We start from the raw sequence: 25,604 nt of genomic DNA on the forward strand, positions 1-25,604 counted from the left end.
TCCTGTACTCATCAGGAAATTTAAAGATCTCTAAAACATTGTTTTTTAAACTGTAGGGTATACTAACAATGGTCTTGAAATTAAGATAGTGGGTTGTAGACTTAAAAGAAAAAAAAAACAGATAAGGTAGGATAGGATAAGATGGGATAGAATGTCACAGGATAGAATAAAAATAGCAGTAGACATGACACATAGGAAGGGTAATTATTGTCTTATGAAATGAAATTTTTGTTTCAATTTCATATAGCTGTTGAGTATACTAAGCCATGATTTAAATGGATTTCTTTCTGCGGGTTATTATGAAAATGTGTTCAAAAACCACTGCCATAAAGGATACCTATATTGCATAAATAGCATTTCTCGACAATAATTCTATTGGCTTAGGAAACTGGTCAAGACCCCTTTCTAAGTAATCAGCCCACCTATGGTAGAACTTAAAGTCACCTCTTTCCCCTATCCACTACATTCCAATAGTGCTTTTTAATCACTATAACAACCACACACTTTCTAATGCTACCTGGGAGATGACATCACCCTCTATAAAGAAAATGAATCCACAGATATAAGGTCACCAACTCAATTCATACCTAATGAGAAGCAAGTGGTTCCAAGTATCCTTTGTATCCAGAGCTTGACCTGCAATAGAAATTGCTTTCGAGGCCCTTATGTCTGGTATATATACTCCTCTTCTTTGTTAACTTGTTCTGCAAATTAAGTTTTCTGTTCTGAGAACCCATTAATCTGATAATAAATTCATTAGAAAAATGAAAAGAACACAACATACATTGCTATTAATGGAGTTTCAGGCATGTCACACCCCACACAATGTACTAAAAATTGACTCATCTTTACTTGAGTGTCTCCACACAAATATTTGTGCTTTTCAATAAATAGCATTTCAGGAGTGAGGTTTTTCCTTAAAGCTTCAAATATAATTATAAAGCTACTGTTTCAAGGCTTTTCACCATTAGGAATTTTCACCATCAATTTATATTGACTGATTATTTACTGTTTGGAGGATCCTGTATTCTACAGATAAAATTGAATAAAGAAAAACCACAGCTTCTCGTCTAAAGAACTTATAATATTTTTAACTGATATTTCTTACTTCCTGTGATTCACTTTGTGTGATAGTGACAAACAGTTCATAAAGCTTCATCTGCCATCCTTACCCACAAAACCAAGCAGCAGTATAATACATAAATTTTTTAAAATGAAGTTAAAATCAGCTGGTAGCTTCCTATTGAAAGACAGTATTTACACATGCACTTGAGTGGGGGAATTTTTCTTATTCAGAGAATAATGAAGTTTTTACCCTATAGATTTTTAAAACTTAGATATCTTTTCCAAGTTTGAAATGGTAAACATTTTAAAGATATAAACAGAAATAGTATGAATAATCCAGAAATTACAACATTTCACTTAAATTCTTCACAAACTCCCATATCTGACTAGCATGGGATCAAATCATGTGGAAACAAGAATTAAGGAGACCAAAAACTAAAAATCACAAGTACTCACCTATTTTCCTTCCAGAACTCCAAAGGAAGTGAAGTAGCTAACCTCTCACTTCCCCTAATGAGCACCAAAGGACAATTAGAATGGATAAGCAATCCTAAAGGAGTGTTTTTAAGACAGAAAATGACCCAGGTTGCTCAAGGCTTACCTTCAAACATTTCATTGGATAAAATGTAAAGAATAAAAACATGAACATACAGGAAGAGAAAAGTGGAAATGGAGTATATCATATAGGTTTAAATGAACAAAGAAATCTGAGAGAAAGACCCATTAATTTTTTAAATGAAAAAAAAAAAAAAGATTGCTCAAATGAGTAAAGGAAGGCCACCTTGTAGAAGACCTGGGGCATGGGGCATGGGGGTTGGTAGGGGGAAATCCAGATAGGTTATACATTGTAAGTGTTCAGTAAATATTATCCAAAGGAGGAAAGGAAATCCATTAGCTATTGGGTAAGATAAATTGCGGGGAAGCATGAGACTTGGTTGGAAAGTTTGTAAGAAGGACATTCTGATAAAAGGGAAGTGTGCAGAAGGCCGCCTACCCTTTTTATCGGAATTCCGACTGAGGGGAGTGCCGAAGGCAGTGCCCCTAATTATTCCTTGACCTTTCCAAACAATCCATGCACAAGCAGACCCCCGGGTATTTACTGGAATCCTTATGCTTAATCTTTTCAGTGTCCTTGCTTAAAGGACATTACAAACACATGTGCCCTCCCAATATCACTTACCCTGCTGATTGTATCTAAAAGATAAACTTTATCTCAAATTGCTGTTACAGTAAAGGCTAATGAGGCAGGCAATTGAGGTTGTCTTGTTACTTTAGCCAGGCAGTCCCTTAGCCCTCTCTTTTACAGCAAACTTTGTATCTGAGTATTCCATTCATCCGTAGCTCAGGGTCTGCTGGTCAGCCCCTGCAATCTATAATAATAAAAACGTAATATGCTAATTAGACCAGACGACGTTCCAGATGAAGCCGGGGCTGTGAGGGAAGCCCGGGTCCCGGGTGTCAGAAGGAAGCCAGGTACTGGCAGCCAGGGGAAGGAAGGCCTCCTCTTGCATGAATTTTGTGCGTCGGGCCTCTAGTAATTAAATAAATAAGAACAATGAAGCCCAATTTGCAAGGGATACAAACACCAACAGCAAGTTTTTTAATTGTTGTTTTGTTTGTTTGTTTGTCTTTTGTATACCAAGGGAACACCAATTAGCAATAAGAAGGAAAATTTAAAGTTTAGCTTTACTAAACTAGCAATTAAAAAATATGTATGTAAACATACACACGTACACACACACACACACATATACTAGGAAGACTTTAGGAGATTCCCATGCATTAAACATACTTTGAAGCACACAAATTAAGAGGCTGTCGATTCAAAGTAGTGACAAAGACAACAGTCATTCTAAAATTAATAAGCTAGATGTAGATGAATCACTAGCATTAAACTGGAGTTTATTAAGAATAAAACTGTGCCCCAAATATCTAATTAACCTGTCCTTAAAAGTGGCCATTTTCAGAGAACTGAAATTACATTGGCAATGTGACCCAATCACAAAAAAAAAAAGAAAGAAAGAAAGAAAAAGGTTTAGAAGCAGCTTGGTAACCAAAGACAAATAAGGGAATATTTAGTACAAAAGAATAAGATTTCTGCAAAACTTAAGCCCCATTTGGTTAATTACATCTGGGCTTCTTGTAGGGTTAAATAAGCATCTGTAATTGCAGTAACCAGAATACACAATATATCTTCCTCATAAAATTTTATAGCAAAAATTGTGCATAGAAATTTTAAGTAAACATGGAATTAAGAATATATATTTCCACAGCATGGAGTTGTCTTAGATATAGGAAGCAAAGTGTGAAGTGCAGACAAGTAAACATTTACTTGGAAAAGACAAGTAAACATTTTTATAAACTTTGACTATGGAATTCAAAGTGTCATCTGCACATCCTTTAGATTTCACTACCCTCTTCAGATAGTAAAATACCAAACCACAGCATCAAGGAATCATAAAGAGCTTGATGACTACCCATATACTAAATATTAATAAACAGATTTTAAGATAATAACTGCCCAAGGTTAAAACATAAATATCAGAACATAATTTATAAGATGTTCAAATTAGAACCAAAGTTACCATATGAGTTCCCCTGTAGGCATGTGTTGAGTATTAAAAATCACTAGTAATAAAGAATATAAGACTAGGTACTCAAATATCACTTTGAAACATGGTCCCCAAAAAAGAACCTTAAAAGAATTATAGTACACTCTCTGAAAGCATGTCACATATTGTGGCTATAAAGATATCCAAAATGCTGGGGATCAACAGAAGTGCTTTGGATCCAGCCTTTAGGATCTCCAACATTTAATAGCTGGATATGAGAGAATATGCTGGCAAATAATATATCAGGGGAATAACAAGGGACTTAGGAACAAAATCAGGAGAGCATGATGCCATGGAAGATAAGGGCAAACAACATTTCAAAAAGGAAGAAGTTGTCAGCAAGATAAAAAATGCTCAATGAGATCTCAATAAGAGTTAGTTTGGTAAATTGACAAGGCCTCAAAAGCACAGGGAGTAAATTGATGAATGCACTGGTGAAGAAATGAAAACATAGAATAAACACGTATTTGCAGAAATCTGAGTGTAGACTGGAAAAAGAGAGAAGACAGCAGCTAGTAGCATTTTCTAACTTTTATAAATGACTAAAACTCACAATGAAGCTGACTCATTCAAGACTCTTCAATCATTCTTCATACGTATTTGATCATTATGCAGTGTAAGTTATAGCTACACACTCAAATATATCATCTTATATTCACCTTTCGATGACTTACCAACAATGATAGGGTAAAATCTTTAGTACAGGATTCATGGCTTCTTTTGGTCTGAACAGCATTACCAATCTAACTTTACTTCTTACTTCCACCCTAAGATGCAGCTATACTGAATTAGTCACCATGGCTGAATGAGCCAAGCTTTCTCATTCATCTGAGCCTTCTTGCATACTGCTACTTTTTTATAGAATGTTCTTTCCCAATACAATTATCTTCCCTACCTCCCCTTCATCTATCAACTCCTATTCATCTTTCAAATCTCCATTCAAGTATTATCTTTATGAATTATTTCTTGCTTTCCAAAGTAGAGTTCATGTTCCCATCATAACATTTTAGGCCTCTCTTAAAATATTAAAACTTATAGAATTCTTCTTGAGTTTGAGAATCCACCTGTCCATTGGTCTCTTGAGAGCAGACACCCTGTATTTTCATTTGTATATCTCTATGCTTCACATATAGCTAGCACTCATAAATGTCTTTTAAGTGAATGAAAGAATGGATTTGTTACTAAAAGCATGGTACAAACCCAAAGTATAACTAGCTTTAGGTTAGGTAATAAGTGGGATACACATAAATGGCTACTAAGGGAAACTTAGTGATTTGTGAGACACAGGTGAATTTATTACCTTGAAAATTTTATGTACTTCAAAATTAAGATGAATCACATTCTAGTGTAAAATATAGTTAACTGAACTACCTTTAATTTGGTGACTCTCCTCACTGACCTCATCTTGCCCAAATTTAAAACAAAAATAACCTTAAAAATGTACTGCATACCTATGATATCCAAAGCACTAAGGAGGGTGTAAACTTATAAATGATATATATCCCCTGCTTCAGTTCATATTATGGTGGGGGATTTGGGTTTAATTAGAGACTTTCCAAAAGTCTAAAGATGATTATACCTCTTTAAAAGAATAAGATAAACTTATAGCTACCTAGCTCTGTAAACCAAGGGAAAAAACAATTATCTTAAAAGATGCCTTATGGGATCATTGGTTCACATGATAAAACAAGAAGACTATGGACACAACTCTGGTTAGAGGTAAGAGATCATTCTAATTATTCTCATGAACCTTCTTCAAGAAAAAAGGTCAGCTCCATTTTTGTTTTTAAAAACCCAGTGTCTGTAATAGTGCAACTAATGACAACCTTGCTGTTATTCTCACTTAAGAGGAAACCCTATAATAAGAGCTTCCCAAAATGTCAAATACTTGTCTCATAATAGGGCTTCTTTGTTCACTTATGTCTCTTTTGATATGCACAGATAATAAAAGTTCATGTAAAACTAAAGGTAATATAGAGTAGAAGCCAACACTAATTCTGTATAAATATGTCTGATTAATAAAAGTGCCATTGTTATGGTTATTTCGTAACGTCAGCATTGTTACAAGAACAGAGGACAGAAGTACTCTTACTCTCACTGTTTTTGTTCATCCTCTGTCACCCAACCAGTTTTCAAATTTTTATTCAGTTGGGGAAATGAAGGATAGATTTTTGTCCATGAATTATTTCTTTTTCATTAGTTCATCTCAAGAAAGTTGTGAAACTAGCTTTAAATTTGGGGGTCAGGGGGAGGGGGGAGAAATTAAGAGTTTTATTCTAAAATTAAACCTCATTCTTTAAATAAAAATACATACTCCAAGCTTAATTTCTAGGCTCCCTTTTCCACATGCACGACTACTATATTACCCTGGTGCTCATGAACACCTGAAAGATAAAATTTAGCATCACAGCACTAGGACCTGGTTAGAAGCCTAACATGTAAAAACTATGGCTCAGTACAACAAATCATAAGCTAGGTTGTATGTGGGGTTCAGTTCTAAAACTTAGAACCCCACCCTGGAGTAATAAGAAAATCCAGAAATGAGTATGCAGTCTCATATTGGAAAGGAAATAGAAAACAAGTAATAGATAGCAACATATATTCAGGGCTAACAGACAGGCTGACAGATTTTGAACACAATTCTAAAGCTGGTAGATAAGTTTGTACTGTCATTACTTTGCTTTTCCCTTTAAACTAGAGGCCCGGGTGCACGAAATTCTGCACAGGTAGGGTCCCTAGACTTGGCCGGTGATCAGGGCCCATCGCAGACTTCTTTTCCCCTGCTGCTGGTTGCCAGCCTTGTGTCTCCGGCTGCCAGCTGCAGGCCAGGGCCTTCCTTTGTTCTGCACCACCACCTGGTGGTCACTGCACATGATAGCGAGCAGTTGAACTGGTCAGTTGAACTCCTGAGGGGTCAATTTGCATGTTAGCCTTTTATTATACAGGACTAGAGGCCCGGTACACGAATTTGTGCACCAGTGGGGTCCTTTGGCCTGGCCTGCAGGATTGGGCCGAAACCAACTCTCCGACATCCCTCAAGGGATCCCAGATTGCGAGAGGATGCAGGCCAGGCTGAGGGATCGCCCCCCACCCCCCCACCCCCCGGTGCATGATCAGGGCTGGGGAGGGATGCGGGAGGTTGGGTTGGCCAGTCGGGGAGGGACCATGGGAGGACTCCAGGGCGTGTCCGGTCCATCTCACTAAGTCCCGATCAGCTGGACCCCAGCAACAAGCTAACCTACCAGTTGGAGCATCTTTCCCCTGGTGGTCAGTGAACATCATAGCAACTTGTCGACCAGCTGAATGTCTGACCCCTGGTGGTCAGTGCACGTCATAGCGACTGGTCGACTGGTTGACTGTCCCCTGGTAGTCAGTGCATGTCATAGTGAGTGCTTAAACGGCCTTAGCATATTACGCTTTGGTTGGTTGAACAGACGACCGGATGACTAGACACTTAGCCTATTAGGCTTTTATTATATAAGACTACAGGCCCGGGGCAAGAAACTTGTGCACAGGGGTGGGGGGGAAGGAGGCCCCTCAGTCTGGCCTGCACCTTCTCCAATCTGGGCCCCCTCAGGAAATGTCTGACTGCGGGTTTGTGCCCACACTTTTAACAGATGACAGCTCCACTGCTGTTTCTTTCTTTCATGCTTAAACCCATTGGAATTAGTAGGTATTCAAAGTGTGTACACATTTTGGGGGACACCCTGTATATCTCTAATCAGCAGTGAAAGGAACCAGCAGCAGATTTGGAACCCCCAGACAGGGAATCTTGCTCACTCCCCACATGTCTCCCTATTCCACTTTCCGCCTTCACAGGCAGCAGGAGAATCAGTTTTCTCTCATTAACTTGGAAAAGCACGTCCTGTCACCAGCTGCCCGGCAGGAGTGCGCTACGCCCCAAGCAAGCGAGGCTCAGTCAGGACAGCCTTCACTCATGGGTGCTGGCACCCAAAGTACACATTCCTCATCTGCAGTTGCCCCGACTATCCCACCATTTCACTGAGAGGACAGAATTCCTGGGTTCTTGATCTTGAACGCTGACAGAAGGCACCTCAGCGAGGGCCGCCCACGCCCAGCAGGTATGTCTGTCTGCACCTGCTCCTGCCTCAGCACCTGCATTAGCCCCAGGGAGGTGATCTCGTAGCTGCACTGGCCTCCGCGGGAACAGGGCATCACCACTCTGCCCTCTCACTGTCATCTCACAGGTGCCCACCCTCAGCACCCAGAACACCCAGACACTCACCAAAGGGCATGAGTATGCCGGAGGGGGACTTAGGCATGCTGGGGTTGATGGAAGTGTGGCGGAGGGGCGGGGGAGAACTTGCGTCTGCCTTGGTCCGAGACTGTTGCAGGCGCTCGAGAGTGACAGCATGCTGGGGGACATTCACATGCCAGGGGGAGAGGAGAGGATGTGCGCACCGAAGGCCTGTGGCTTTGCAGATTTGCAAACCCCTGTGGTGCGGCCAGGAGGGCGTCAATCTGGCCTGCCACGGTGGCTGTCCCGGAAATTGCACACCTTTTGGGCCAGGAGGAGGAACTTGCGCAGCCACTCCTAGGCGCTGATGGCCTGCAGGCACTACTTCAGCTCAGCCCACAGGCTCCACTTGGTGCTCTCACAGCCACCACTGCCGCCATGTTGGGAGTACAGGCCACCTTCTGCGGGCCCACCTCCCCTGCCAGGAGGCTCTCCTCAAGCGCTACCCACAGGCCTGGAGTGGCCTGGGCAGGGCAGGACGCCGGCATGCGCTGCTCACCTGCCCGGAGTGACCAGGGTGGGGCGGAAGCCAGGCATCCCGCCCCACCCTGACCGCTCCTGCCTTTGTGTGCTGCGCACAGGCCCAGAGTGGCCAGGGTCGGGCAGAAGCCAGGTGTCCTGCCCCGTCCCACCCTGGCCACTCTGCGCCTGCACGTGCTGCCCACCGGCCCAGAACAGCTGGGGCAGGGCGGGGCGGGATGCCTGCCCACAGTCGCTCGGCACCTGTGCACATGCGTGCTGCCCACAGGCCCACCATCTTTGTCGAGTTAATTTGGATACTCACTCCTGACTGGCTGGTGAGCATAGTGGAGGGACGGTCAATTTACATGTTTCTCTTTTATTAAATAGGATTCTTATCTCCCAGACCCTGGCCTCCTGCCTTGGGGCAGCAATATAATATGAAAACTTAACAATAGATCTTAACTGTAGCTGATATTTTTATATCCTTCACAACATACTCTTTAGATTGCACCCAAGAAGGAGATTATTAAAGAGTAACAGGAGACCAGTTACCAGACCATTTTAATTGAACAAAAAACACCACTGTGCTTTCTTGCTGACATATCAAACATCTGTACAAACATTAAAATCAATTTCATAAATAGAGAGCTACTAGCAACTGGGGTGGGGAAGAAATTCTCTTTCTCACAAGCCCCTTCAACATCTCAGGTTAGTTGAGCAGGGGAGGAAGCTCTAATGAGAAAAGAGGACTCGCTGACCCACAGTCTCCTGTGAAATCGTATGTCAGTTAGAGGCAAGGACACATTTTTGCAATCATTTCGGCCTATTTTTTGTAATAATTAGCAAGAGTTCCATTTTGCTAGGGCTAGCATTGCTCACAGCTCTCTCTCTCTCTCTTTTTCTCTTTTTAAATTTAGGCTTTTTTTTCCCTTTCCATAAAGTAAATTTACATATTTTCAGTCTCTCAATCCCTTCTATGTTTTATTTATGAATACAGCCCTTCTTGATGGTAGCTTTAATGTGAAAGAGGTAGTAATTAATGTCCCAATCTGTTAGGTTAATCCCTTTCCATACTCTCCACAGAGAAGTTTAAGGTAAGTAACAGTTTATAGTCAATAGTAGGTTTAATTATGCTTAATGAGAGTTAGTTTCTCTGTTTACTAACTGCATTGAGGTGTGTGGGTCCTAGATGAGCTTTCCCTTGGCCTCATTCTGATTTGTTAATAGGGCCACTGTGGGCCATATACTTAGTGCTTAAACCTATAAAGCTGCTCCTAGGGAACAAAGCAAGTAAGGCACCTGTTTCAGCTGAGACACCATTAAGTAAGTGCAGCCTTCACACAACTATATCTTTCTTTGGGAAGAGAGCTATTATTTTATAATGCTTTCCAAACAGATCCATTTGAGAAGCTAATTATTGCCTAAATTTCAGAGCTTTGGTAAGTCTACATATAAAAAGCTATCTCAAACTAAGTACAATCATCAATAGTGGTTTGTATAAAATTAGAGTATCAAACACTCCTAAGACTTTCCATATTAATCCTTTAATGTTATCATTTCAAGTGTTAAGATCTAAAACTACTTTTACAAGTCACTGGTTTTTTTTTTTAACTAAAAATGTCTTTTGTCTTAAAATTGTATTTAAACTTATTATAGTATACTAGAAGCCCAGTGCACAATTTCATGCACAGGTGAGGTCCAGCCGCCTGGCCCCAATCAGGATGGCGGGGTCTGATCGGGGGCAGGGCTAGCAGGGGGGAAGGGCCGCGGGTGGTTGGCTGGCTAGCCCCGCCCCCGATCGGGCAGGTTGGCCACCACAGTGCACATCATAGCCACTGGTCGTTTTGGTCATCCTGGTCCTTGTGCCGTTCAGTCTCTTGGCTTTTATATATATAGCTAGGGGAAAACTTCTGTTTCCTTACTAAGCTATAAAAATAAGCACCAAAACAAATACCCAGACTTTAAGGAAATCATGTTGACCCAAAGGAAATTTAGTACACACAATTTTTAAAGGATCCTTTTTTTGCCATGTTTGTGTTGTAGATAAATTCTTAGTATAACTGATGATATAGTTCCTCTAAGTCTGACAGGCCAGTTTTCAAAATACATTTATTGAGAACCTGGTCTGAACTAATCACAAAAATGAAGAAGGCATATTCCTTCCCCTAATGAAGCTTATCCTCTGGGAAAGGAGATGTACATAGGTAAAAACTATGACACAATGGGTTAAGTGTTATGCTCATGTGCATAAATGTGAAGGAGGCACTAAGAAAGATGTGTTGATTCTGTAGTAGAGGATAAATTAGGCCTCCTCTAGGGACATAGCATTTTTCTGGGTTACAGGAAGGCCACAAAAGGCTGAATGAGCATTGAGAACAGGCACAAAGCATGGCAGACCATGGTGTGTTAAGGCAGCTAGTAGTGCAGTGTAGGCAGAAAGAATTGTGAGCTTAGGGAAAGGAGATGAGATGGAAGAGAAATTTTCAAGTTAGGTGCTCAGAAAGTAGATTGGGACAAAATTTTTTAAAATTTTAATGTCGGTCCTGGCCGGGTCGCTCGTTGGTTAGAGTGTTGTCCTGATATGCCAAGGATGCAAGTCTGATCTCCAATCAGGGAACACAATAAGAAACAACTAATGCATTTGTAAGTGGATGTTAACAACAAACTGATGTTTCTCTTTTTCACCCTTTCTCTTTCTCCCTCTCTCTCAAAAAAAATAAAATAAAATAAAAATTACTAAATTAAAAAAAATTCTGTCATCCTGTATTAGCTATTAACTAATATGAGATATAGGAAAAGGCGAAAAAATATCTTTACCAAACAAAATGAGACCAGTATAAATCTTGAAAATTAAAATGAACTTTTCTGAGCCTACTGATCTCTGAAAACTGTTTTCATATTTAAAAATCCCCATAATGTATTTACAAGTCCTTACATTTAGTTCAAAGAATTGTTTTTTTGTAATAGGAAAATAAGATTCCTAAGATGTTACCCACCTAAAAGATTGGATGATTACATATTAAGAGAAGCTAGCGGGGAGAGGAGCTGGTAGATACATATCTCAGGGCATTCTGGAAAATATAAACATGATTCAATGTTCTTTAAATAGAGAGTGTTTACGGTTAGTTTCAGAAACATTTTTGCCTTTTGAAAATTCTACCTTTAGTCAGTATATCCTGACTGCTTATAGAAAAAAAAATTAGAGGCAAACATTTCCTTTAAAACCACAAACTAATGGGTCTAAAAGAAAAAGAGTGCAACCCAAACTATCAAAAAGACCCACACATCTGAAAGTCTTTCTGCACTTAGCTAAACTGAGCTTTCCGCTATGTCCTTCAATTCACTATAAACTTATAGTCTCCCCTACTATGCTACTCTGAACCACCCTGAGGATTTCAAAATTACTGTCAGACACTGGGCATTCATAGGCACCTACTTCTGAATTCCTGTGCAAGGAAAAGAGAAAGACTAGATTCAAATGGTAATAAAGTTTCTATCACCATGATAAACATATTTAAAAGTTGGTCTCATCCTGATACAAGAGTTATATAAAATAAGTATAATCTTTGTGTAAGTCACAGGTTATTATACTGAAATTTTTATTTCTATAGGTAGTATAACAGACTTAATGTGCTGCTAGAAATATGCATAAATACATTTCAATATAGCATGCATATGCAAGCCAGCTATTTATTATATTCCAATGTACACATTTTTATATTTACATTTCAGAACTTATTCTTGAAAGTTAAATGGAAAATACTCCAACTTTTTTCATCATACAAATTCTAAATGAAATAAAATGTCCTTTAAAAACTGTAATTAATGGCTGCTATGTCAAACAGTAAACCAAAGGGTCAAACCTTATAATTCACAGTTTGAGAGGTCATAGCTCAAATTATAACTTTAAAAAACTGATTATCTGTGAGTAATTTGACAAATCCATCTAATACATGCTGAATGAATATAAAATCTTTTTGAGAATAAAAAGAATGTATGTCCAAGTGGACAGCTGATGGAGAAAATGGCCTTTTTACTGAACAAGGCTAAATCCAGCATAATGAGTTGGTATGCCTTTGAATGAGCATGCAAGGCAGGAAGGCCAAACAGGACACACATCCAAACAGAGCATAATAAACAATTTGATCAGAACACAAGAATATTCTACACACATGTCTGAAGAGAAGAAGAAATAAATATACATTTCCATCACCTGTTCCTCCATCACTATTCCTACAACCCAATTCACAGAACTATCAATAAACTATTTAAAATAAATATTTTTTGTAATTAAAAAATGTTAGAAATTATCCCTCTGATTTTTCAATTTGAGATTTGAAAATATATATTGATATATATTAAGCCGAAGTTTACAACACTTTTCTTTATTACTCACCTTGAAAACAAGTATTGCTCCACCCATCATCCCAAGGCCACTTGTACCTTAAAATATAATTTGAATTAATTTGGCCTGCCTGCATTTTTTAATCTAGAAGTGATCTACTATTAATAAGGCAGGCTACTGAAGCTAATTCTCCCATTGCAGACCAAATTCCCTAACTGTGCCAAAATTGAGAAGTCCAGCAAAATTTAATTTTTTAATTTAATTATATAGCCATGTGTGTAATATTTATGTGTTTATTATATTTTCCTATTAGACTGTGAACTCCACAAGTTTAAAGACTATGTACTTTTACGTTCAACAGTTATATCTAACACCTCAGAAGTTCCTGGCACAGAGCAGAAATTCAATAAATACTTGCTGTATGATAGAAAGATGGATGAAGCGATGCAAGGTGGGAGACCTATGTTTAGCTTAATATCCTCTAGTATTATTTGTGTGATTATGGGGGGGGAAAGTTTTTTTAAATGTACACTCTATTTAGGCATTTTACATTCCCAGTAATTCACTGATCCATCCACTTAACCTAGAAACTGAGAAGATTTGAAACACATTTAAAACTAAAATAGATGAAAAATGAAAAAGATGGAAATTAGAGTGGGAAACAAGATGTTTATATATGTATACATGTAAAGACAAATCATAGGAAAGAAAGGAAGTTTGCTTTCTTTGTTTCTTTGGGTTAATTTTATTATAACCATTATTATAATGCTTTTAGTATAACAAAATACTAAGATTATTTATTACTTCCTCATATGGCAATGCACTACAGCCGCTATATAACCAGATTCCTTATATCATGAGCCAAAGAGTCTATTGAAGGACACAAATATTCAATTATAATAAAATGTAATAAATAAATAATAGTAATAACATAGGTTTTTGTGAGAGAATAAAGCAGGATTCTTCTCTTAACCAGAAAAAATGCTCACATGGTAATTGCTGTACTTTGATGCTACTACGTCCAATTCCAAGAGACTTTTCTGGTACATGTACAGTGGTACACTGCTGGCTTTTGATGTACAGGGAAATATTACTAGTAAAAGGGAGATCTGAACATGTAAGTCACGCTACCATAAGAAAACACATTTGAAAAATGGCCTTTTTCTTATAAGTGAAAGCCTAACTCTGATTCCACTTAGTCTGGTAATATGTTTCTGTCATTCCATTGGACCAGCCCACACGTACTGGGCTCTTCATAGGTCCTGGGCTTCACCATCTGGCTCTTTATTTACTTAATTCTTTTTTAATACTGACAAGTGTATTAGTAACACCTCCATGATCACTGGTAAATATAGAGCCACCGCACAACCAACATTTTCCCTAGTTCTTAAAGTCACTAATTAGCTGTGGGTAGGGGTTGGGGAGTATTACAAATATATGTTGAGCGGTACTACAATAAGTAGTCTAATTCCCAGGAAGAAAGCATGTTAATCTGCTTCCCACTTCATTAGAGAAATAAAAAAAGATCTTGTCATCACTAAAGGATATAAAGAGATATCTGAATATTGGAGGAAACAGTAGATAGGGAGGAAGAATAAATGCAGCATTCAGGCAAGAAACACAAATCCCCTACATATGGTAGACAATGTTCATGGTTTCTCTTGATATCTTTTGATTGCTCTATTCATCAGTGTGTTTCATGAGCATACTTTACTCAATTAATAAACACAAGCTTCCAAAGAAAACAAATAAGGTAAATAAATCCTACTTAAATGGACTGATAGTTCTTCTGATACTTAAGATATACATTAGGAAACTCTGAAAGCTAGTAAGGTCTCATTCAGTTGAGCTCCATAATAAAAGACAGTAGGCTTAAAGGAGAGAACACAGTTTCCAAAGGTACTAAAAAGTCATTTAGAGAGAAGATATTATCTAATTTAAGTACTGAAACTGGGAGTTATGGTATTGTAAGTCCATTAAAGAACTTTTTTTAAATAATATTTGTGGGTTTTTTTTTTAAGAGAGAGTCTAAAACTTTAATTTTCCATGAGATTTAGATTCCTCAAAGAACATCAACTGATAGTTATATGTGTTAATTCAAGCATCAAGTATAAATTATTATAACTCAATTCCCTGAAACTAATAATTCTGAGTAAAGTCAAGTCCATTGTCCTCATTGCTAAAATCAAAAAATGTAATACGAAGCAAAAGCCTTTTCGAGATTATTTTTTTGTTTCAGTCTAACTTCTTTATTTATAGACATTTTGGGAAAAGGATGACATTCAATTATAGTACTTATCCCAAATAACTAGAATCTTAGCTAAAAACTTATAAAGTTGTGGATTGTGAGATATATATTAGTAGTTCCTTAATTAAATTTTTAACTAATAAATAAAAGTTAGTTGGTTCACATGAGAAAATAAATTGATGAAAGGCCAAAAAATAGAATAAACAGGGAAAAGGGGGTTAGGGGATGCACTTTGTTTAATATCTAATTTGAGACCTGTCAAAGAAGTGGGGCATATCTTATTACTGGTATATGAAAAATGAAAGAATGAATGCTTTTGCATACAAATAAATGCAAGTATAGAAACATAATAGAAGCTTTGTGTTACAATGGAACTTAAACTCCTCTGGGCAGTGATCAGCTAAGAAGGAACAGAGACAGATACAATGCAATGATTAACTAGCTGATGAATCTATTATTCATGACAGGTATGTAAGCAGTCAGGGCAGTTATGCTGGTGGCTTCTCCTCATCAAGCAGCTTTGCCAGGACAGACTGGAGGCTTGGAACCAGGCATGACACAAAAACAATAAAGCCTATTGCCAGCTAAGGGAAGAGTCAGCACAATCCAACTCCAGTTTTTAATAGTACTAGAAATCTCTCTTCAATAATGTTTCCCCTTGTGATTGGCATATACTGTATTTACAGAATGTTACCAGCACTTACCTCTGTTTATCTTACTATGCATAGTAGCATACCTGAAACAACTACTTGGAAATTGTCAGGATATACAGGAAAAAAGTGACTTTATCATTAGTTGGCAAAAATGTCTGTTGATGGGTATAACCATCATGTCATTACACGAACAGATGGTCAAAGTGAGTTCATTTTACTGACAGTATATTATGTGGGTCTTTTTATCCCTGAACAACCAAACCAAACAAAAGTACAACACAGAAGAGGCCATCATACCTTCCTGCGTTTGGTTGGCAGCTTAATCTTTGATATATGAAAATAAAAAAACAACATGGACTGTAATCCTGCATACTACCATTTCCACATAACATTTAATAGAATATTTAAGTATTCATATAAAAAACTCATCCTGGTATTTGTGAAGATAAAAAATATACATGAGGTTTTTAAAAATCTTTCAACTACATGATCTCCAGTTAAAGGAGAAACATAAAAGTCATATTTCTTATACTTCAGTGTTCTGTTTTGTTTTTAATTTAAACAACAGTTTATAGGGGGGAAGCAAGTTACAATTCTTTATTGTTATTCAGGTATTTTAATAAGATGTTAGAAAAAGAGATATTTTAAAAAAGCAATCCCCTTGTTAAAATCAATTTCTCTTTGAAAGGCTATGCTCTCTCTGTGTATATATTATTTTACTGAATAATTTTAAAATCTGACAGCTGAAATATTCATAAACAAATGAATTAATAGTCTAGCAGGTATCCAATCACCAATTACTACATTTTACACCATGAAATCTCTTGAAATACACACACACACACACACACACACGTTGCTATGTAGACTCGGTATGACAGCTTCTTCTCTAGAACTAACGCAAATAGAAAATATTACCTTGATTCTGTGAAATAAAAAAAAATATTATGGGGCCCTAGCTGGTTTGGCTCAGTGGATAGAGCATTGGCCTGTGGACTGAAGGATCCTGGGTTTGGTTCCAGTCAAGGGTACATGCCCTAGTTGCAGGCTCAATCCCCACTAGGGGTTGTGCAGGAGGCAGCTGATTAATGATTCTCTCTCATCGTTGATGTTTCTTTGTCTCGCTCCTTCACCCTTCCTCTCTAAAATCAATAAAAATATTATTTAAAAAAAGATTATGGGGTCAAGGAGAGAGAATGTAAGAATACATTTCTATCTATAACAGCTAATAGTAAAAGCAACAGCTGAAAATTATATTGCTAAAATGCATCTACACATGTGGTTATGAAAACTTTGGTTCAAGAAAAATTCTAGTTACCGACTTTCAAAAAGAGCTGATGAAGTTTAAGATACATCTTTAGTACTTCTGTACCTTAAAATATTGCTGAGTATTAATTTTTCATCAAGTTGTCATTTTCTCTGACATTTGATTTTATTAATCAAGGCATTTATCATTAATTTGTTGAAAATATCATAATTAAGCCAAATAAACTAAAGCCCTTAAAAGGTTAAAATTAGAAAGCAGGTGAATTAGAACTTTGACATTACCCTGTTGACATATAAGAGCTGTTTGAAAGTATGGGAGTCAAGTTTTTGCAGTTAGTTTGATGCCTCAATCTTGGGGCTGGGTACTTTTTTTAAGTGTTATAAAGATTTGATTTAAAGCTCCCTGACAGTTTTGACATTCAGGTGAAAGTACTGCTGCTGCATTTGGAACAATTTGCATATCCCACTGCTAAATAGAATGTTTGAGGTGTGCACTGGTGTAAAGAAATGAAAAACAAGCTATCACACATGTTTAAGTGTATGTATTCACAAAACTGATGGTTGGAGCATACCACCCCATCCCTCCAATGTAATCTATGATTTACTCTTCTATAATAAATTACCCTACCATGTTATTCTCATTGGAAGATCTAACCATGTATGTAAGAAGCAAAGTAATTATAGCCCCCTCTTGTCTAAGAAAACTTCTTTAATCCCTATGAGCTCTTTATACACAATGAAGGGACACAAGTCGATTGTAAACTTCTTGCCTGCAATTCTGGACTTGGTAGCCATGAAATCTCATCTGAACAGTTTTGCTGTTCCCAAAAAAATGCATTTTTATTTTTTTATAGTTAGTTATAAAGCTTTTTCTGATGAGGAATAGGTACTGAGTTATTAGTTTTGAGTCAATAAGCCTATTTAAGAAAAGGGAAAGGTATAGAATTAGAAGAGTTCCAAACTGATTTTAATAAGGAGAGGGGCCATAATACATTCCCATATAGAAGGAAGAAAGGATACAACAACACCTAATTAGGCTGACATATTCTCAGATGACACAAGCTTTCTTCTTTTTTGACTTATAATTTCAGATTATTCTTTAAGCAGACATAGAAAAGGATATATATAATGCATTAAAGGGCAATAAAGGAAAGACTTCAGTTTATAAACCCAAACACTTAAATACTATAAAACTTTTCAAGAAGATAAAACCCATTCAAGGAAATCTCATTGACTATTACCTTTAGCCTTCAGGGTCTCAAAAGGCAAGTCTTACCACTTCTTTTGTGTGACTGTAAAAAGAAAAGCTTAGAATTAGAAGTCTGCTAAGGAAACAATTTAGATTTTCATAATATCTTTATTACTAGTTATAAAAAGTAGATAGCTAAGTTTGTATATGTCAATTAATATTTATAGTTTTTATAAAATAGGCTAACATGTTCATTTGTGTATGTGCAGAACAAGTACTCAGTAAAATGTGGCACAAATATATAATATAAACCACTATATATACAGGGTTTATATGGAGAATAGGTTACTTATTATAGTATTACTAAAAGATTTCTTAATCTACACAAATAAAGGTTTTTACATTTATATTTCTACTAGAGGCTGGTGCACAAAAATTCGTGCACTGGGGGGGGGGGGGGTCTCTAAGCCCAGCCTGCATGCTCTCACAATCTGGGACCCATCCATATGGTCCAGTCCCATTGCAGCATGGCTCTGGTTCCCTGTGCCTGCGGGCTGGTGGGGAGGGACCAAGAGGCCAGTCTGATCGCAGCATGACTCCGGTTCCCTGGAGCCTGTGGGTGTGGGGAGGGACCAAGATTCCCAGATCGCAGCATGACTCTGGTTCTCCAGAGCCCTCGGGTGGGGGGAGGGACTAAGAGGCCAGTCCAATTGCAGCAAGGCTCTAGTTCCCTGGGCCTGCGGGCCAGTGGGGAGGGATCAAGAGGCCAGTCCAATGGCAGCATGTCTCCTTTCCCACAGCTCTCTCAGGCCGCCAAGCCAAGGGCGGCTGGGGCCCACAGCTCCCTCCCGCCACCACACTGCAGGCGGCCAGGACTCAGGACTGACTCCTGCCACAAGGCTAGGACCCAGGACTGACTTCTGCTGCACCAGCCAGGACCCTAGCCTGGTGTTCGGTTGTTCATCCAGATGTTTAGGTCGTGACGGACCCTGGCTCTTTATATATTAGGATAATTTTAAAAAACGAATTCCAAATAGTCTTTACCCCATTTATTTTTTTATTCTTAATTATCAGAAAGTTTGCAAAGACTCTCTGATCTACTATACACAATATACTGGTAATCACTGGTGAGTTAGAAAATATACAAGTAGGAAAGACCCAGGCCCTATCCTCAAAATAGTGAGTGAAGTCAGAGAGATGTGCATAAAAAAGACAATCCAGAAAGGAAAAAAAAATAAGTGGGTGGAAAGAAATAGGAAGCAGAGGGTAACATGTTCAAAATAGCTGGAACTGGTCTACAGCACCTAATGCATGGACGTGATAACATGGTGTCATGTTTCCTGTCCTAGCAAGTAAGGGTAATCATAAGATCCTACCCAGATTTGGAGGGAGGGATGTCAAATAAATGAATTATATAGAATCAAAGCTGGGACTGGGAGCAGTTAAGCAGGCAGGATGTTGAGGTGCCTTTGAAGCCAATTCAGTGAATTTGAACTTGAAAAAAGTTAACTAGAAGCAATTCTCCTATTAAAAATTCAGTTTGATATTATATGTCTTTGGAATGTGATCCAAATTTGCTATGAAATCTCAGTTATGACCTTCAGGTCATATTTACTAATAATCTCCACAGAGACTCAAGCAGTTTTGCTAATGGAAATGTGTGTGTGTGTGTGTATATATATATATATATATATATATATATATCCCAATCCTATAAAACAGTGCATCTATACTGAAAGACCTACTAAAATAAAAATAAAAAAGTCAAGAATTTTAATTGCTGGGATCTTTAATATGCATAAACAATATTTTACAAAGGGAAAACAAATAATCAAACAACAAACCACACCAGTAAATCAAAAGAATCCTGAATGTAGACTCTACTGATAGATATAAACAGGATCCAGAAAAGGAAGGTGATGGTCCTATTATATTCAGGCTATGTGAGTAATATCACACTTATTCTGCAACACCAAACTTTAGAAGAGGCACTGAAAATTAGAATTTCTTAGGAGGACTGAGATAAGAACCATTATTCATGGATAAACAAGGGATAACTAGGAATGGAAAAGAAAAAAATGTTCAGATTGTAGGGATGAAGTAGGGAAGGACAATTGGGAGAAAACTAATTTGGCTACTACATGATATGTTATGAAATTAATTTTTATTTATTTATTGTCTGTTTCTCCCACTAGGATGAAAGTTTCATGAGGTCAGTACTGTCTTTTTCACTGTATTACCCCATTTTCATAAATGGTGTTTGCTACAGAGTAGGAGATCAATGAATATTTATTGAATAAAAGAATGAACAACCTGACCAACCTATGAAACAGGCACTAAGTCTACACCTATTTACAGATGAAGAAATTTATGCTTAAGGAAGTAAAATGTTATGAATTAAATTAAACTTTGCCCTTTGCAACCCCAAACTGCTACAACCCATTGTTTATAGTCTTCCATTCAATATTCATTCTAGCAGGGAAACAAACAAGCATATATAATGTTAAAGCTTATAATCTATATATATAAAAGCCTAAGCGACCATTATGATGGAATGACCGAAACGACCAGAATGACTGGTCAACCAATACCCATGATAAGAACTAACCAATGGGGGGGGGGGGGGGGGGCGGGGATGCTCAAGAATGCCCCCTGCTGGTCAGTGCGCTCCCACAAAGGGAGCACCGCTCAGCCAAAAGCCAGTCTTACAGCTGGTGAGCACAGCTGCAGCAGCGGGAGCCTCTCCTGACTCCACAGCAGCACTACAGGTGGTGGAAGCAGGCACAGCGGGCCAAGATGAGTATGAGCAGCACAGCGCCGAGCCCTGGTTCTGACTCCTCACTGGCTGCCTGCTGCTTAGAGCGCTGCTACATCCCCCGAGGGGTCCCAGATTGTGAGAGGGTACAGGCCGGGCTGAGAGACACCTCCCTCCCCCAGTGCAGGAATTTTGTGTACCCAGCCTCTAGTGTTATATAATTAGTACTATGAAGGAAAAAAAAAACACAAGGTAACAGCATTTTTAAATGGGTTTGAACAGAAAAACTCAGAGGAGCTGACAATAAGAAAAGACCTCAGTAAAGTGAGGAATACAGTAAAAAAATATCTGGTAGACTATGTTAGCTCTTACAAGGATTAAACAAGACATATATTACCTTTCTCATAACATGGCTAGCACTCAGCAAACAGTATTCTCAATGACTATTGTTTTATGTTGCTATTATTTTTATAAATGGTAAATTCCCCCACTAGATTATAAATGTGTCAGACATTCATTTTTATTTTCCTACAACTCCTTAAGTAGTGGTTAGCAAGAATTCAGTAAACATTTATAGAACTAAAAATAGAATTACACATTACCAGTTCATTAATTAGAAAAAGTAAACAGGCTATACGAACATGAAAAAGTCACCATATTTAATATGCTTGAGTCAATTTAATTCTGTTAGATCAAAGTTGCTTAATAATTAATCATTTATGGATTAAAAAGGAAGAAAAAATGAACCATATATATATATATGTGTGTGTAAATATATATATCTACATCCAGTAAATCATAGATTAAAGAAAGTAATAAAGAAGAATCAGAAAAAAATGGAGTTTTCAACATCAGTCCACTTCTTGACCATTTACATACTCCATCTGACTCAATCAGACTAAGGAATCTACTACACAGGTATCTGATGTATTTATGTGTTCCTATTACAAGCACAGTGTCTGATACTGTATAGCAAACATTCAATACATCTTTCTTGAACTGAATTAAACCAAAATGATCTTTAGTACTTCTGATGCTTTAAAGTTATTTCACATTTTTAAAAATACAGCAAAATAGGAGAGTACAATAAAAAAAAATATCAAGTGTTAGGTTTTGTTAAATGTAGCAAAGGAATAGCGAACAAGGTTAGTTTTTAACAAAGATTGAATTATATATAACTGTAATATTGGCAGTAGAAGAGACAAATAATTAGAACAGCCCATAGGGACTTAGTATGAGGTAAATGCTACAGTTAGCATTTCCACAGTTTTGAAATAATAGACTAATTTATGGGGGGGGGGGGGAATTTTGTCTTCTAGCTCCTATCAGACATCAAAATATAAATTGGATTAGTATAGCTAAAGCTCAAGAGCTTTAAGAAAAAATATGTGTATAATTTTCTGTACTTCAAGGAGAGAAGACCTTTTGAGGCACATGGCAGTAGTATATACCTAAGCACAAAGATTTATGACTGTAACTACTGAAAATAAAAATGTTTTACAAGTCCAAAAATATCTTCAAAAAATTAGGAAGCCAACAACAAATAAAAATATTTTAATGTATATGATATTCATGTTTAATAACCTTTACCTATAAATAAATGAAAAGAATCTTTTTTTCAAATAAACATGTATTTCATAATAGAAGAATCAAAAGCTAAGACATATATAAAGCAATATTAATTTGTAATACCAATGAAAGAAATGCAAATTAAAATAACTTAAAAATTCCATAGTAGTGAGCTGGTTAAATAAATTATATGTGATATAATGATAAACTTTCATTAAATGTGTTAAGTGAAAATTTACAATATGCCATTAAGCTTAAGAAGCAGGTTATAAAATGATAATAAGATACCAATTTTAATATTTAATATATGGGAAGAGACAGAGAGAGACTATGATAATATTTGGTCATATGTATATATAAATGCAGATCTGTATGTATGTATTAGAAAAAAACATGTATGTATTAGCAAAAGCATGTAAGGACTTATAGACTAAACTAGAGGCCCGATGCACGAAGATTCATGCAAGAATAGGCTTTCCTTTTCCTGGCTGCCGGCACCACCTTCGCTCTGGCCAGAGCTGCCTTTCTGCCTTTGCTCCAGCCCAGAGCCTCTTTTCCACCTTCCCACGCTGCCCAGAGGCCCGGAGCAGCTGGGGCGGTGCAAAACGCCTGCGTCGTCGCCATCACAATGACGCAAGCGTCCCGCCCTGCCCCCGGTCGCTTGGTGCCTGAATATGCAAATTAACCTGCCATCTTTGTTTGGTTAATTTGCATGCTCACTCCTGATTGGCTGGTGGGCATTGCCAAGGTACGGTCAATCTGCATCTTTCTCTTATTAGTGTAGATTATTCCTGATACCTATCTCAGACACTAAGGCTATGGCAGACATTTTTCTTCTTATAATATATTTTCAAAGTTTCTACAATAAACACAAATTACCTTTTTTTTTAAATCCTCACTCAAGGATATGTTTTTATTGAATTTAGAGAGGAAGGGAAAGAGAAAAAGAAACATCGTTGTGAGAAACATCAATTGGTTGCCTCCTGTATGTGCCTTGACCAGGGATTGAACCTAAAACCTAGGTATGTGCTCTGACCAGGAATCAAACCTGCAATCTCTTGGTATATAGGACAATGCTCCAACCAACTGAGCCACCCTTTTATAAACAAAAAAGGACTTTAACAAGACACTTGTTCTACGTTTCAGAAGAAAAAAAAATTGATGACATATTATTAGATTTCCTGAATGTTAAGAAAGCCATTTGAAAATGTCTATCTGTCCCTATTTCTGCAAAAGCCACCTTTATTAACTGCATAGGTTAAATTTGAGAAAAGAAGACGGGTGAAGAAACAGAACAACAATAAAAGAAAAAGAACCCTGGCCAGTAGTGTCATTGGTTGGAGCTTCATCCAGTACACCACAAAGGTGGTGGGTCTGATCCCAGACAGGGCACACACACAGGCTGTGGTTTCAATCTCTGGTCAGGGAGCATGTGGAGGTGGCTGATGGATGTTTCTCTCACACATAAATGCTTCTCTCTCTCTCTCCCTTCCTCTCTTGAAATATCAATTAAAAAAAACAAAACAAAACAAGATTTGTAATTATTTTTAAAATCAACTACCTATAATGGTATTTATCAGATTCCTAAAAAGCTAATTTTAATTAATTTTTTTAAAGCCACAACCTAGAATGTAGAAAATATGAATTTTGAGGTTATATTTATATAGTAAGCATACTATTGTAAGAGAAACCACATAAAACATAGTAGGACCACTATTAAGAGACAAACAAAATATTCCATAAGAGAGAACAGATGAAGCTATGTCAAATCAGTTTTGAAAGCAGGAGGAGTATAATTTCAAATAAGTAAAAATTCAAAGTACGGTAAGCAAATAACACATTAGGACAAAATAAATGGAAACTCCTAAAGACTGTTCCTTCTCTATCAATTGTTAGGTAAAATGAAGTCTTATTAAATAAAAATTTAAATACTAAGTTCGGTGTATTTCATCAAAACTGGCAAATGAAAACCAATTTATAATCCTTAAACAATGTCAGAAAAAGTGTACATACATGGTCAAGAGAACAAGATGCATTCCCTCTAAGTCTGGAAAAGACTAATTTAGTTCTAGTGGAGGTATTCATTCTGGCTATGGATATTATTATAGTTTTTAAAACACCAGACAAATCTAACAAGTTCTATGGCAGACATCCTCCAAGAATCTGTAATAGTGACCTGGCTAAACCCCATACTAAAGCCATTTAAAATCAAATTCCACTGAGCAGAGCTCTAGGGCAACAACAAAAGACCATTCACTTGACTCAATTATACTTGATGTTAGGTATTTCAGTTTCCCTTCCAAACAGAGAGAAAAAGTTCAGAAAGATTATGTACTAAATACTGCATTTAACCTGAAAATCCAATCAATTTCTTTTTTTCTCACTTGTCTCTTTAAAAGTAACCCAAGCCCATTCCTTTATCACGGTGCAGCTTTACCCTGTTTATTTTTATTTCCCAATAGCAGAATGCCTTAGATAAATTAATTAAAAACCAACACATTAACAAATAAATAAATTAAAACTCATTGACTATATAAAAGGCACACAGTCCAACTGGCCTAATAAAAATTAAAAAACAGGTAAACAGAATGTATTTCTAAATTATTTACTTAATCTTCTTCAACAAAAACTTTAAAGTTTTTGAGCCTGGAATGTATACTTTGCTAAGGATCCATAAAACAATTACTCTTAAATATTCTATTAAAATGTTTTAATAAAAATAATTAAAAAACACCAAAGTAAATGTGAATTTACGCAGTTGCACAAGTACATAAGAAATGCAAAACATTAAGATTTCAGAGGTCTGTAAAATTCCCTTCATGCCCTAACCCACGGACACAGACAATAGTGTGGTGAAGGCTGTGGGAAGGAGGGAGCAGGGGTGAATGGGGGATAAAAAGGGACATCCATAATATTTTCAACAATAAAGATAAATTTTAAAAAATTCACTCATGCCAATGCCCCACTGTCCTCTTTCAGATATTTTATTCCATAATACCTTTGAACAGAATGAGTTGAAATACTCTGTACTAAATTATATTAATGAGATTGATAGAGTAATGGTTTTGCAGCAAACATTTATAGAATGCTCTTACTTCTAAGCATATCATATGAAAAAAAACAATTATGAAATTATGGAAAATGTTAGTAACTCTGAAACTAGAAGGACGAAAAGAAAGAAT

General features: G+C 37.2%; 1 protein-coding gene across 9 annotated transcripts in view; it reads right to left on the reverse strand.

Moving 5' to 3' along the window:
- ZBTB20 (zinc finger and BTB domain containing 20) overlaps positions 1 to 25,604 on the reverse strand; it is an 892,970-nt gene that overhangs the window by 703,401 nt on the left and 163,965 nt on the right. For 8 of the 9 annotated variants that reach the window (XR_004974420.1, XM_036352745.1, XM_036352742.1 and 5 more), the window contains one exon: positions 18,151 to 18,201. The gene's annotated coding sequence lies outside the window, so the exon portion shown is untranslated. Of the gene's footprint in view, positions 1 to 587; positions 705 to 18,150; positions 18,202 to 25,604 lie in introns of all 9 variants that reach the window. The other variant, XM_036352747.1, reaches the window with a different exon arrangement.

This window comes from Myotis myotis, unplaced genomic scaffold (assembly GCF_014108235.1).
Source record: "Myotis myotis isolate mMyoMyo1 unplaced genomic scaffold, mMyoMyo1.p scaffold_m19_p_2, whole genome shotgun sequence".
In the NCBI taxonomy this organism is placed as follows: Eukaryota; Metazoa; Chordata; class Mammalia; order Chiroptera; family Vespertilionidae; genus Myotis; species Myotis myotis.